General features: G+C 37.5%; 3 long non-coding RNA genes across 3 annotated transcripts; all 3 read left to right on the forward strand.

The window, feature by feature from the left end:
• Positions 1–145: 145 nt before the first annotated feature.
• On the forward strand, positions 146–1,331 carry LOC145138444 (uncharacterized). Its single transcript, XR_013721530.1, has 2 exons — positions 146–659; positions 960–1,331. It is a non-coding gene; the product is annotated as an uncharacterized LOC145138444 (long non-coding RNA).
• A 5,894-nt stretch (positions 1,332–7,225) lies between these two features.
• On the forward strand, positions 7,226–9,234 carry LOC145141442 (uncharacterized). Its single transcript, XR_013722664.1, has 3 exons — positions 7,226–7,314; positions 7,377–7,780; positions 9,062–9,234. It is a non-coding gene; the product is annotated as an uncharacterized LOC145141442 (long non-coding RNA).
• A 2,642-nt stretch (positions 9,235–11,876) lies between these two features.
• Positions 11,877–12,963, forward strand: LOC145136236 (uncharacterized). Its single transcript, XR_013720331.1, has 2 exons — positions 11,877–12,430; positions 12,545–12,963. It is a non-coding gene; the product is annotated as an uncharacterized LOC145136236 (long non-coding RNA).
• Positions 12,964–13,325: the final 362 nt, after the last annotated feature.

The raw sequence follows: 13,325 nt of genomic DNA on the forward strand, positions 1-13,325 counted from the left end.
TAGTCCATTTCAAGAATAAAATGACTAATATACCCTTATGTATTTATTTTATTTTTTATTATTTATTTATCATTTTAAATTTAAAAACGAAAAAAGCCCCATCTATACCCATCTCCACCCCAGCTAAATTAAAGCACATATACTATTGTCTGCCTCTTTTTCTCTTAACAGACTTAACCCTAAATCGCCACACTATGGTCGCAGACCTCCTGTACCAGACCACCGCCATCCGACGTAGCTGGATCGTCAACATATCGACCCCACCGCCACTCCACACCTCCCATCCACCATCGATCGATCTCTTCACCATCTACCATCATTACATTTCTGCATAATCAACCATGACTTGCTTACATCATAATTTTTGCTCAAAGGAGGATGGATTTCGAAGCATACTAAAAACGTCGATGGAGAAGGGAAGAGGTGAAGAATATCTTGTACAAACTAGTCCATGGATCCTCTTCCCCAAGATCCAATCACCTTGTCTTCACCTTTGGTGACCAAATGATGATGGAAATCAGATTAATCTGAACCAAACGCCATTTTCTATGTTTACCTTCTTAACCACCACGGTGATGACTGCCTTCTACTGGCGACTGCCTTCTTACCCACCACAACGGACGACCATCTGATACCCACAAAAACTGTTGCAAGTGCAGGTGCGTCTCCGAAACTCTAGATGTGTATGTGTTTGGTAGACCTGATTTCCGACATGAAAAAGTTGTAAGTGGCTCTTAAACTCCTGATTTTGACGAGAAAAAAAATTAATAAATGTCTTCTCCGGTCACCACGTCCTCTAGGTTCCGGCCAAGGCGATATGCATCATTTTCTCTGTTGGCTTTCTCCTTCATTTTCCACCCATCGTGGAGATCTGAACCTTCGTTTTCTGTCCTACTACATTATTGTTTTGTGTTTTTGCAACATAAATCTTTCTATGCTTTTTGATCGTGGTGAGATAGGAAAAGGGGAAGAAATTGATGGATAGAATAGAGGGGGTCAGTGTTGTATAAGGGTGGTGGTGGTTGTTTCGGGGGCGACAATAGCGGTGGTTTTAGGGGCGGTCGGCGGTGATGACATAGAGATTGAAATCAGAGCTTTTTGAAGACCCAGATGATGAAGATGGTATCGTCGGAGTACTGTGTGAGAGACTCAACAAATTTTTTTGTCAGTGGTGGTCGACAAGAAAAACGATAGAGGTCGAGTATTGTATGGCTTGTTTGAAATGAATAAGGAAAGGATCATCGGTTGTGATTTCTCAACAACGAATCGATGTCCTCCCGTTCGTCTCCTATGAAAGAGAACATGGAAAGGGGTCCTATTTATTTATTAAATATTTTTTATTAAATAAATAAAAAATAAATAATAAACAAATAAAAAATAAAATAAAGAAGGACAATATAATATTTTTAGGTAGGAACCAAGCGAGAAAAAAACCAAACAAATAGGGACGATCACAGTTAAAAGAAAGTTAGGAATCAAACATACAGTCTCAAACCATAAGGACCGTTCGTGTAATTTACTCTTGTTGTTTTAAGGAATTTTGTATGCTGATTTTGTTCCGTCGAACCATTTACCTACTAACCAGCGAATTTGGGTGGTAAAACTAAACAGTTAGCTAAAAACATATAAAAAGTCACAAAAAAATGTTGCTATTATCCGTGGCTCTTAAGTTACTTTATTAAAAGTAAACTATGATTATAAATTCATTCACAGTGCAATATCAATTTTTTAAGAGTCAGATTAATAGTTAAAAGTTAGTATCTCCATGTTAATAAAATACAAGCCAATCATTTTATTTGATTAATCCAACAAAATAAAAGGGCATTTGTGGTATTTTACATTTTCATTAATTATCAAAATCAATTCACAACCCTATTAATTATGGAAATAGTTTGAATCGTTGACTCTTTCTATAAAAAAATCATGCATATGTTACAATCTTCACTCCTGCATCTGCCAAATTCTCCGCCAAATGGCACCAATCACCACCATATTCTGCCCTAGATGGGTCAACGACCACCATATTCCGCCATTGATGATTTAACAGTGAGAGTGGGTGTAAACCCCTTCGTGTTTCCTTCCCCTTTTCTGTCTGGATACAACGAAATTCTTCACCAAACCAATTTGCTCCTGAACCTACCAAATATGCCGCCAATCACCACCATATTATTCACTAGATGGGTCGAAGACCACCACATTCCGCCTTAGATGGGTGTACGGTGAGAGTGGGTCTATACCCCTCAATGTGCTTCCATTTTTTGTCCGAATGCAACAAGATTCAACCTTAATTCTTCCCAAAATTGAATGTATCTCTCATTGCCCTATAAGTAAAAACATTTTCTAAATTGTTCATATGTAGTTAGTGACTTGCATGAATCTATCTCTTTCTTCAACCCTCTCAATTTCTGGTAAAATAATTGTGATAAGTTTTCACTGAAAAGGTAAAATGCAATTCTCTGAATCATGTTTTTCTTATTTTATTTTTCTTGGTCCACCATGCGCTCGATGAAAAGCGTAAGAGACTTAGGTGTTGTTTGTTTTTTCGAAGCGAAAATGTCTGAAGTATGCGAAGCACCTCTGCAACTCTCTGTAGCAGAAAAGATGGACCAAACGGCTGCAACATTTAATAAAAAGTCTGTTTGTTTTTTAACGTATGCAGACTGCTGCAGTAAGTTAAAGTAAGGTGTGAAGATGTTTGAAACAGTTGCTCTACTGCTGCGCCACGCAGCACACGCGCAACAGTTTTTAAATCAGAAGTCTTCTGAAAAACAAACAACTGTGAAGGGTCAAGTGTTGTGCGTATACTGCGTGACACATCAATTAGTGGTCTGAAGTGGTTTTTTAGAAAAAACAAACAACACCTTATTACCTTATAAGCTAACACATATGTTTTTTTGCAAATCCTTTCTAATAAGTGAAAGTTTTTTTTTTCCACTTGTCACACTCTCATTCAATTTGCCAAATGTCATTTTGTGGTTATTTTGATTTTTTTTCCATGTGTCATTTTCTGAGTTTTTTCTATTTTATTAAATTCCACATAATATTTTAATGTAATAATTGCAATAAATATAGTAATAAATAGATATCAGTTTACCTTTTAATTTTATAATTTCCAAACTTAAAGCTCATTAGTTTCTTTTGTTTATTTATTTAAATTATTTGTTTAAATTTAAAAGATAAAAACATTTTCATTATAATAATTCATTATTTTTCTTATTTTTTTATAAGTTCAAAGTTCTTAAATATTTTGACCTTTATATTTAACTTTTTTTTTTAAAAAAATTAATCCATATAATATATGGGTCTCACAACTAATAATTAAATATATATGTTTTGAATTATATATATATATATATATATATATATATATATATATATATATATATATATATATATATATATATATATATATATATATATATATATATATACTTATGATGTTATTAAAAAGAGATTTGGTATTATAAATTTTGTTTTGAATGTCGACTTTTATTGCATATTTTGTTTTGAATTTCATCTTTAACTAGTCGTTTAATAATATATAAAATTTGTTCGATGATGTTCTACAATAAGCAAAAAAGAATCCTGTTATGTTATGGTGTATTGTTTATAATTTCTTTGACTTTATCGTTTTGTCATTTTTTTAATTTGCTTGCCGAACAAATTGGTGGGTGAAAACTAGGGATGAAAATGGGGCAGGTATGGGGCGGGGTTGACCATCCTTGTCCCCATCCCCGATTACCTAATCTCGTTCTCATCCTCATCCCCATCCCCAAAGGATGCGGGGAATCAAATCTCTTCCTCTTTAAATTTTGGGCTTTTCCCCTAGGCCATTCCCGATTTATCAAAAAAATAAACTAAACTTGTGCAAAAAATCAAGTTTATTAAAGTGATTGTAACACCCATAAAATTCATGCCAAATTTAAACTTTTAAAACATTCAAAATACCAAAAGTTATTACAAAAAGGTTTTCCAAAATTGTTTATTATCAGAGTATCCCAGAAACAACATCATAAAAGTGAGGAGCGGTACGATCACGCATTTGCCTTGCCACGATCTCCTGATGTACCTGAAACAATAAACTGAAACTGTAAGCCCGAAAGCTTAGTGAGTTACCCCCAAAATACTCATACACACATAACCATACACATACAACAATGAACAGCACACTATTGGTCCAATCATCCCACGGAATGGAATACCCCAGGCCCTCAACCATCGGGTTGGAATGCCAACCTACTATGAGTCCAATCATCCTACCAGGATGGAATACCTTCGGCCCACAACCATCGGGTTGGAATGCCCACACACCTACACATACAACAACTACTATGGGTCCAATCATCCCACGGGATAGAATACCCCAGGCCCTCAACCATCGGGTTGGAATGCCAACCTACTATGAGTCCAATCATCCTATCGGGATGGAATACTCCTTGCCCACAACCATCAGGCTGGAATGCCCTACCCACTATGAGTCCAATCATCCCACCGCGATGGAATACTCCTGGCCCACAACCATCAGGTTGGAATGCCCTATCTATTATGAGTCCAATCATCATACCGGGATGGAATACTCCTGGCCCACAACCACCGGGTTGGAATGCCCACGTACTAACAAACATATGCACCTATCAGATAATCACATAGCAGTCTATAGAAACAACATACTAGGGTCCTATCATCCTCGGGATGGGATACCCTCCACTACTGCTCAATCATATGCACCTATAACAGGTAATCCCCTACCAGCGTACAGACAGCCAGACCACTATAGGTCACTAAGCGTAACCACATCCGATCTAATAGGATACATACCTAACCGATCATACAAGCATATAACCATCCTATCTACCAGGATGTCGAGCTAACATATCGTAATAGTAACTATCTCAAATAACAAATCAAAGGGCCAACCTTGGTGCCTTAGACCCTTGAGTATAGTGAGGATAACTCACCTCTCAACTGTCGTCTGAAACTAGAAAGCTCAACTCCCGGATCACCAACACGAGCTCCACCACCTAGTTACCATAAAACCCTTTTTCATAAATTTCCAAATTACCAGAATACCCTCAGAAGTCAACTGGTCAACTCTTGGTCAAAGTCAAAGTCCACAGTCAAAGTCAACAGTCCATGTTGACTCGACTCGTCGAGTGTAGTTCATCGACTCGTCGAGTCCTTCCTGAACTCGAGAAGTCGTGAAACCCTTGATTGGCTCGTCGAGTTCCCCTTTAACTCGCCGAGTTCATACGCGTCCATGAATTGGGAGAGACCCTAGCCGACTCGTCGAACGACTCGCCGAGTTCAAGGCAATCTTCAACGGACTCGCCGAGTTTGCTCATCAAATCGACGAGTTCACAACCATCTTCATATGACTCGCCGAGTTGACTATGCAACTCGCCGAGTCCTTGCAGACCTTCATCCATGCGGACACTTTTTAAGCCATGCCAAGGTTCCAGATTACAGATCCAAGCTTCTAAGGCATGATTATCACGTAAAGTTGCAAACTTTACACGCATGCAAGGCCCTAAAGGCTCTAAATGACCAATCTAAGCTTCTAATGGAGCTTTACACCTTGGGAGAGTCTCATCCTTGCAAGAGCTGGAAACTTTATGGGCTTAGAACTCAAAAGAGGTTCAGATCTGAAGTTTCAACTTCAGATCTAGCTCCCATACCAAAAATCCCTTCATGAACAACTAAAGAAAGCCCTAGTTTTCACATATGAAAGATTCTAGAAGAAAAAGAGGTTAAGGTAACAGCTGGTTACCTCCAAAACGTGCCCAAACTAAAGTAGGCTCTGGATCCACACAGAAATCTTGATGTTAGCCTCTTGATCTACAAATCTCCTTCACAAAAGTCACTTCCAAAGCTCCAAAACACTCTCCAAGCTCTCAGTCGCGAAAATTAGGGTTTCTGGCTCTCAAGGGGTAACCAAGAGGCTGGGGTGAGGACATAAGGTCCTTTAAATAGGGTGCAAACCCTAAAATTAGGGTTTTCTCTTCCCAGCACCGACTCGTCGAGTCCCGCCGCCGGCTCGACGAGTTGGTCACTTAACACGTGGCCAAAACCCGCTCCGACTCGACGAGTTAAGATACCTACTCGTCGAGTCTACTCCTTTATTTACACATAGCACCCCGAACTTATATTCCTGAATTTGGGATGTTACAGTGATAAAAACAGAGGTCATAATCAGAGTATGTTACATAAATCATAAAGTCTAACAAGCATCAAAACAAGAAGTGACGATTTGGTATACGGACCGTCGAACAAAGTGAGAATTTAAGAACTCTTGCAATTAGGAACATAATTTGGTATACATACTCTCGTTCCAATACAAATCAATTAATTATTAGTGGACTTATTTCATAATCAATAAATTATATATATATATATATATATATATATATATATATATTATATATATATATATAATATTATCAATGCGGTGGCGAGGCGGGTTGGGGACTCGTATATCTGACCCCGACCCCATCCCCGGTTTTAGCATAATGGGAATCCCCAGCCCCATACCCGGTACCCGTTTTTGCGGGGAATACCCGTCCCCAATTGGGGCGGGTCAACCGGGTTCACCACCGGGTCGGGTGCAATTTCCACGCCTAGTGAAAACATATCATGAAACTTAGGTTGGTTGTATTCAACATATTCTCTTGAAATATAACCATTCTTTTATCTTTATGATTTCTCTATACATTTAGTGCATTTTCTTAATGATTAGTGTACACATTCCACAATACATTTAGGACATGTATTTTTGACACAAAACAATAACAATCTTAATTTCATTCATTTTTGCTAAAATGTAGTCATTACAACATGTTTGATTATCAAATAGTGATATAAAAAAGTAATCAAAATATGGAAACCATTATTAATGGACCTAATGTAAAGTATTTTGTTGAGAAAATTACTCGGATGGTCCCTGTGGTTTGGGGTTATTTTCACGCTTGGTTCCTAACTTAATTTTTTAACCGAGACCATCCAAACATTTGACATTTGTTACCTATCTGGTCCATAACTTTACATTCCATCCATTTCTCAGTTAGAATTCCCCACGTGCCTTGCATGATCGGGGTATTTTTGTCCATTCATATTTCAACCGGTTTAATACACGATTCTTCTTCCTTTCTCATTCATTCTCCCCCCTTCTTTCTGCCATTCCTCTATAATTGATCGATAATTAGGGTTCCAAAAAGCGAAATTGCAGCTACAATGGAATGCGATTGTGGACGTGAAGCAATAATATGAACATCCACAAAGAAGAACCCAGGAAGGGAATTTTACGCCTGTCCCAAAATGGTAGAATCTTTTCTCATTTTTTGTTTTTTTTTTTCTATTCGTAACCCTAGTTTTTGTATCAGGGTCCTAGAGACGGCTTTCTTGGTTGGGTGGATGAAGTAATGTTGGAGCATAAATCTGAAATTAAAAAAACGAAAGTTGAAGGAAGCCAGATCTATTATGAAGTAATGTTGGGGCGCGAGACCTCGTACGTTGGGCGTACAAGGGTGAGTAAGAAACCCTAATTTTTCATGATGTACCCTATATAAGCTTTATGTTAGCCTCTTTTGTTCATTTCCTAGCCAGCCTCCATACCCTAAAAACCCTAATTCGACCCCCTCAGCCTCTTGGTGGTGCTCTTGAGCTATTGTGAAGTCTTGGTGCTCATTTTTAGTCGTTATGAAGGAAGAGGAGAACCTTGAAGTTGTTTTGCTTGGTGGAAAGGCTTTGGATCCAGGATCATCATATTGTGGGAAAGCTTTCTGAGGTATCAAGTTTTCATCGTGGCATGTATATGTTTAGATCTCTTCATAGTTAGTTTGTTGTGCTTTTTGGTCCCTTTTTGAGTTAATGGATGAGTTAGGTCGTTTGAGGACTTGTTCTTTCAGATCTGAGTTTGTTTTGGTATCCTTGAGCTTAAAGGTGCAAGCTTTATGTGAAGTTTGGTGTCATGCATGCATTAAGTCAACTATTAAGTCCCTTTTAAGCTTAAGAGCTTCATTTAGCCATGTATGAACGTAAAGTTGGCAACTTTACGTGATAATCCAGCTCAAGGAAGTCAAATCTATGTTTGGGAGCTTTGTCTTAATGGATTAAGTGAAAAATCAAGTTTTGGGTTGAGCAGGATGAGTACGTTGGGCGTACAAGCCTCCAAGCGATTACGTTGCGCGTACGTACTGAGTACGCCCCACGTGCTCGGTCTGTTGGGGCCTCGTATGTTTGGTCTTTGGTTTGGGCTATCTTTTGGGCTTGGTTGCTTGGGGCTTTGTTGGGCCATCTGAGAACAAGTGTTTTGGATAAGGAAAATTTAATGGGCTTTGGAATAAGGCCCATGTAAGGTTTGGGCCCAATTTGGAAAATTAGGCCATAAGTGGGCTTTGGTGGATTTTGGTTTGTGGGCCTTTTTGATTGGGAGTTTAGACCTTAGTCTTGGACCAAACTAGGTGAGGGGTAAAATGGTCTTTTTACCCCATATATGGATTATTGGATTTGAATTGGAGCCCAAATGTTAATTGATTGTTATTCATGTTTGGTAGCGCGGGGATTTTAATGGATCGGCAGACAGAGATTTATTCGTGGGTTCAGCTGTTGAGGTGAGTCTCCTCACTGTAGTATGGGTCGAAGGCACCAATGTCTGCCCATTTGGTTTATGTATTATAGGAAGACCAGGGGGTGGCCCTTGGAATTTCCTTGAAAGATCAGGAGGTGGCTCTTGGCAGATCTGTATGCAAGACTAAAGTTTGGACTCTGGTAGTTAAGTAGATAAGCAGTTATAGATTTTATGCTAGTTGTCTTAGTGATGCTTGCGTGGAAGACCAGGAGGTGGCTCCTGGCACTTGTTTGTAAGACCCAAGGTTTTGGTCCCCGACTTGGCAAGGTAAGACCATGATACGGCTCGTGGCATAATGGCAAGACTGTGGTTGGCAAATAGCATCTCCTATCGCATGTTTGATATGCATGATATGTATGGCTTGTATGTTATGTATGGTATGTGGTATTGGGGGAAATAACTAAGCTTTCTGCTTACAATTTTTGTTTATGGTTTCAGGTACTTTCAGTTCGAAAGGGAAAGACCTGGCTTGATCGCAACGCATACACCTATACTTTCCGCAACTTTGAGATTTTGGGATTGTACTCTGATAGTTGTTTTCATTATGAAATATCTTTAATGATTTGTTTAAATATAAATGGGTGTTTTTATTGTTTTTTTTAAATGAAATTTTTACCCATGTATTTTAGGATGTTACAAGGGAGGTGTAAGCAGTCACCTCCGATCCTTTCATGGTAAGATTCCAAATTATAGAGGGCGATCGATTCCATAAATCCTATAGATTTCCTAATTATAGAGAGTGATCGATTCCAGAAATCCTAAAGATTTCCAAATTATAGAAAGTGATATATTCCAAAAATCCTACAGATTTCCAAATTATAGAGAGAGAATTGAAATCCTACCAATTTCAAATGATAGAGAAAGAAGTTTGAAGACTACTGAATGATCTATTGGGAACTACGAGTTTCTCTGCTACGATGGTAACAGAGCTATTGGTTCTTTATTCTTCTTCGGGTTTAAGTGAACTAGAAAAATCTGAACGTTATCCCAGATTTTTAAGTATTTAAAATGTATATGTTGTTTTGGAGTTGATATAAGGTTTCTAAGGTACTAGGTTTCTGCAACGAATCTTGAGAACATCCTTCGATCTCTAAAACTTTCAACCATTGTAGTCTGTCAAACTCCTTTGTAAAGGTTGATTGTGCACCGGCCTGAACATAAATAACATAGGCTTACATTTCAGGTTTATTTATGGTATGGCTTATGTACGGTACTAACCTTAGTTGATGTGTTTGATCTAAAGGGTTGAGTTGGTAGTTTAGTTGGAGGTATGCTAGAATTTTATTAAGTGTTCTCATCGCGGGTCTATATATAACTCTTATATATTGGTGTTGGTGAGGTTTGTAGTATTATTAAATTTTGTTTTGTACTTCAAGACCACCAAGTACAGACGAGGGCCAGACAGGAAACACCGGAGGGCAGGACCATTTAACAATTAAGACGTTCTGAAATCCAACAACCCTATGCGACCCTTCGAACCTAATTCCTTTTATCGTAAGTAGCCAATAAATAGTGTAATTAATAATAATAATACTTTTATTAGAAGCTATTTGCTATAGTTGTATATCCTCTTTCGAGGATACGAGTTCTCTATAGCCAATTTAGCTCTGATACCAATCTGTCACACCCCCGGGTGAGGCGGCGAAACACGTCGGGTTGTGCGACTAGGTTCATGGATCACAGGTAAATTGAATATATAGAACAAGTACAACAATAAACAAAATAGCAATCATGTTTCATCTCTATGTTTGAACTCAAGGTTTTTATAGATAATAATAGTACATGAATTGCCTTAACAAATAGGCATATAATACAACAACAAGTAAACTAGGCCACCTATAATCCGATCCGTCGTGAATGTCTGTTTAGTGATTTCGTGAGAACACATGTAATTTTGAGGGTTAACACAAAGTTTGTGAACGTTACAGCGTTTCTGCTAACAACAGTAATACTTTTTAAAAAGTCTAAAAAGTATTTTCTTTATATGTATAACAATAGTTAAAACAGTGTTTGCAATGAGTCTTTAAAATCCAAAATGTATTTTGGTATAAGTAAATCCATACTTTAAATTGTGTTTGTAATGAATCTTTGAAAGCCAAAATGTATCATTTGTATAAGTAAATTCATACTTAAAACTATGTTTGTAATGAATCTTTGAATATCCTTGAAAACCAAATTGTACTGTTACATAAGTAATTTCATACTTAAAATAATTTTGAAAGCAACCGAGCCCATGGTTTGTAGTGAGAGAGAGAGAGAGAGAGAAATCTCAGTTAATGTTTATAGTGAGTCCTATAACTGAGCTATGTGACTGAATATACTCCCTACAACGCTTCATTAGATGTTGCAGTAACAATTGTAGACACTTATCACCCGTTACGATTGATCGGTCGAGGTTGTAGCTAGGAACCGCAGGTGGGGGTGTCAACCCCGTATAGATCTATACATATGTATATCGCTCCAAAGATTAACGGTTATAGTGGTGTAGGTATGTTAAGTGTTTAGACTCAACGAATGAATATAGTCTCACTAAAAAGGCCTCAACCAAAGTATGTGAATAACTCTCAGCCCTAACTTAATTGTGATTAAGTCATTAGGCATAATGAATTTCATTGTATAAAGTTTATAAAATCCGAGTATGCTTGGTATGTATGTAAAAGTATAATGTACTCGCTTTTATAAAGACGAATGTTTCAAAATTATGAACATATGTACATGTATAAGCTTTATGTATTTAAACATATAAATATACATGAATAGTAATAGTTTGAATCATTGAAATACTACAAAGGTTTATAATGTGCTTGTTATAATGTGCTTGTTATAATGTACAATGTCACATAAAAATCATATATTTTTGTATCATGTAGCATTTGTTGTGTGAACTAGTTATTTCACTATAAAATAACCACAATACGTATACAAAAAGTTTATACAAGTTTATTTGTAACGATATGTTACATTGTTAAATAACATTTTTATAAACTAGGATTATTGTATTTTCACATAAAAGGGTAATTTATTTAACCAAAATAGGACGACTTTGGTTAAAATAGTTCAAGGGAGGGACTGAAATGGTTTAAGTGGAATTAAAGTTTGAGACTTGGACTGACTTTGTTAAGAAATCTTCATGGGAGGGGCTGTTTTGTATAAAATACACCAAAGTTTTGGAAATGGACTCATTTTGTATAAATGGTTCAACTGAGGGTGTATTTTGTTCATTTTATAAACACAAAATGATTTAGGTCTTTTATGTAAAGAAATCTCATGGAGGGACTGATTGTGTTTAATGGTCCAAACTTAATGAAATTAACCGTGTTCGTTGTCTGATCGGGGAAAGGAAATAGAGGAATACGAACAGACGAAGAGATGAGAGAAAACACGAAGGTAGACAAACGAAAATTGGGAGAATGAAGCACGAAGGCTCGCAGGCGAGAAGTATCGTCTCCGGGGATCGACGAGGCGAAGAAAGAAGATGGGGAGAAGCAGCGAGGCTACTTTCGTCCTCGTCTGGCTTTGAGGTGCGAAGGAGGGAAGGGTCCGATGGGGTCCGATGAGGCGTCGCGAGCAGCCGCAGTGACGAAGACGAGGTCCTCGCAGGTCGTTCGTCGATGGAAAGAAAAGAGAGAGAGCGAGGGGCGAAAAGGGAAAGCGATTCAGGGGTTTTCAGATTGAGGGTTTGGTGTGGCTAAGGGGGTGCGAAGGAAAAGGGAACAGAAGCAGCGGTGCTGTTGGTGGTCTCGGTGGGTGCCACGAGGGCTGCTCAAGCAGCTCCTCGGCTGCTTGCTTTAGCTCCGATGGTTGCAGGTGAGTGGACGGGGCTGCTTCAGCAGTTCCCTTGTTCTTTCTTCTTCTTCTTCTTCTTTTTTTATATAGAAATCAATGGAGGAAAAAAGGATGTTTGCGTTTGATTTTTGACAGGGGAGGAAGAAGGAAGAACGAAGGTAGACCTGCTGTTCTTCTGGTTTGTATGAATACACGAGGACAAGTGTTCTTGGCAGAAAATCAAAGAAGAAAGAAGGTTTTTGGCTTTGTTTTCGATCATCAGCAAGGGAAATGGGGAAAAAGGGTGTTATCTTCTTGATTTCACACTTCACAGGTAAACAACAACTCTAGTGGGGTGTGTTCTTGATAGGTTACGAAGCATGAAGAAGGAATGCAGGAGTGATGATTTTTTTTTTCTTTTGTATTAAATGTTGGCTGTGAATCGATGTAGGAAAGAAGGAAGAAAGTAGGAGTGTTTTGAGTGAGATTTTGTATAAGACGAAACTTGGAAGCAACCTCTACCTTAGCTGTTAATTTTTACCTCATATAATTGATTTGATTTTTGATTGACTTTATCTATTATGTGCTTTCTTTGGGTGAAAATTGAAGCAAAGGTTCTCCGTATTGTGTATAATTTGTGTATTGATTTGTACAATTGATTCAATGGGTATGTATTTGGTTGAATTTCTTTTATTAAGATTTTTCAACAACCATTATATATATATATATATATATATATATATATATATATATATATATATATTCACATTATTATTTTGTAATATGAGTAGGTGATTTATTTAGAGAAATCAAGTATTGTATGTAATGGAAATCAAATTTAATATACACGCCTAATTTTTGGTCTTTAAAAATCATATAGAACATATAACTTTAGATGTGTACATTTTAATGTTGTCGCACACGTGGGTATTTTTTT

The sequence above is a fragment of the Lactuca virosa genome, chromosome 9 (genome assembly GCF_052849685.1).
Source record: "Lactuca virosa cultivar CGN04683 chromosome 9, Lactuca_virosa_CGN04683_v6, whole genome shotgun sequence".
Taxonomy (NCBI): domain Eukaryota; kingdom Viridiplantae; phylum Streptophyta; class Magnoliopsida; order Asterales; family Asteraceae; genus Lactuca; species Lactuca virosa.